The sequence below is a fragment of the Orycteropus afer genome, unplaced genomic scaffold (assembly GCF_000298275.1).
Source record: "Orycteropus afer afer isolate SDZICR_OR568_19922 unplaced genomic scaffold, OryAfe1.0 scaffold00387, whole genome shotgun sequence".
In the NCBI taxonomy this organism is placed as follows: Eukaryota; Metazoa; Chordata; class Mammalia; order Tubulidentata; family Orycteropodidae; genus Orycteropus; species Orycteropus afer.
Window position 1 is genome coordinate 2,248,260 of NW_006921974.1, and position 2,741 is coordinate 2,251,000.

Genomic DNA, 2,741 nt, shown 5'->3' on the forward strand with positions numbered 1-2,741 from the left:
CACCAGCCACTCCACGGAACCAATACTGGACAACTTACTTCTGTAAATATTTACCACCTCGGAAACCCAACGGAGTCGATCGAAATGGACTCGAAGGCAGTGGGTTTGGTGTTTTGGTTCTTCATGTGCATGTGAAAGCTGAACAATGAATAATAAATACTGAAGAATAATTGATGCATTTGAGTTGTGGTAGTGGCGAAGAATACTGGAAACACCACTGGAATTACCACAGAAGAATGAGCAAATCTGTCCTGGAGGAAGTGCAGCTGGAATGCTCCTTAGATGTGAGAATGGGCAGACTTTGACTCTCACGCTTTGGTCATGTTGTCAGAAGGGCCCAGTCCCTGGAGAAGAACATCATGCTTTGTAAAGTAGAGGGTCAGCAAAAAGGAAGAGCCTCAATGAGATGGATTGATACAGTGGCTTCAACAATGGGCTCAAGAACAGCAAGGATTGTGAGGTTGGCACAGGACCAGGCAGTGTTTTGTTTTGTTGTATATAGGGTCACTATCAGTTGGAATCAATTCGACTGCACCTAAGAACACCACAACTAACACTAAAGTCTTTAAATAAAATGTATGTGTCCTTGGACCCAGCAGGCTTTAATTCTAAGAATTTAGCTTAGAGAAATAATCAGAGATATATGTGAACATTGACAGACAAGAGTTGTTACTTATGATATCAAAGCATTAAAAGCACACTAAATGTCTAACAGAAGAAGATTGGTTACGAAAATATGGAAAATTTCTACAATGGAATGCTATGTGGCCAATAAACATGTTTTAGAAGTATACCAAATTACTCAAGAAAGTATAAATATTAAGTGTAAATTCAGATTATGAAAAAATATATAGGATTATATCTATTTTGTTTTTTAAAAAATATATAGACTGGAGGGAAATACATATAAATATTAACAGTAATTATCTTTGGAAGTGTGATATGATGAGTGATTTTTATTTTTTGCCATATAATTTTCTATATGTTCCAAAATTTATACAGTGAACGTTGATTATTTATATAAAAGAAAACTAAATTTTTTAAAGTAATAAAACAAAAAACCAAACCAATTGCCATTGAGTCATCTCCAACTCATGGCAACCCTATGTGGTGCAGACTAGAACTGTACACCATGGGGTTTTCACAGCTGTGACCTTGTATAAGTAGATTGTCAGGACTTTCTTGCAAGGCGCTTCTGGGTGGGTTTGACACACCAACCTTTCAGTTTGTAGTCTAGTACTTACTTAGCCATTTGTGCCAACCAGCAGCTCCTTTTTAGTAATAGCTTATTTAAGATCAAACTCCTTGACTTCCCCGCTAAATAAGCTCCCTTTCCTGGTTTCCCTCTTTTTTCCATAGTGCCATCAATCCAAACTCCCAGGCTCAGAACCGCATACTCAGCTTTGATAGCTTCTCACTTCTTCGAGCCATTCACTCACTGAGTCTGATCTCTTCTATTATTATTATTATTGTGATTTGGGTGAAAATTTACAGAGCAAATTCACTTTCCATACAGCAGTTCACATATACTTTGTCTCATGACATTGATCACAATTCACCACAGTGCAACAGCTCCCCTCCCACTTCCTACCGACAGTCACCTCTTCCCTGTGTCCATCCCTCCATGCACTCCTGCCCCCTGAGCTGTCTCCCTGTGTATAAACAGCCCTTCTTTCTCCCATGATTGTTCTCTGCAAGGAGTGTATCTTCCTCAGGTAAATGTTCAACTCATATGCCTGTCTTTTGTTTAGCTGGAAGCCACAGGTTCGGGTTCAATTCCAGACCTGAAGGGCAGCTAGGGGCCATAGTCTCAGGGGTTCCACCAGGCTCTATCAGACCAGCAAACCTGGTGCCCCCCCTTTTTTCCCAAATGATTTTGAGCTTTGTTCCACATTGTTCTCCCTCTCTATCAGGCTCTCCTACATAGATACCCCTCCGAGTGGTTGACAGTGGTAGCTGGGCACCATCTAGTTCTTCTGGTTTCATAGTCATATAGGCTGGAGATCACATGGTGTACCAGTCACTAGGACTAATTGTTTCCGTGAATCTTTGGTTTTCTCCATTCTTCTTTGTTCTGGATAAGGAGAGACCCATCATTGCATCTAGATGGCTGCTTGCAAGCTTTTAAGATCCCAGTCGCTACTCACCAAAGGAGGAGGTGGAACAATGTTTTGTGTAGTATGTTATACCAATTGAGCTTGATGTCCCCTGCGACTATGATCCCGAGCCCACAGGTTCAACTACTCGGTCCCTCTGGGTAGTTGGCTGTGACCAAGAAGTGACTAGAACCTTGTCCCTTGTCAGCTCTAATATACACCTGGGAATTTAAATCATACAAATACATTGTCTGCCAACCCTATCCATGGTCTTGGGTACGCTCCCCGCTTCATAGACATACCTAACAGTTCAGCCTTTCCACCCATCTATCCACCCATATACCCATGTTTACCTTCACTGATAACGCAGTATTGTATGTGCAAAAGGGTTCATCTTTGTTGTCAGAACCTCTCATGTACCTCTCTATGTCTTCCTCTTCTTCAATGCCACCATGTTGATCACTCACATTTGATACATTGCCCTTCTCTTCACCCAAATCAATGCTTATCTCTACCTATCTAACAGTGTTCCCTCCCCTCCCTCCCACCCCGGATAACCAACAAAGAAAATTTCCTTCCATAGATAAACCTTTCCTTGACTTTTACAATAATGGACTAATACAATATTTATCCTTCTTTGATTGA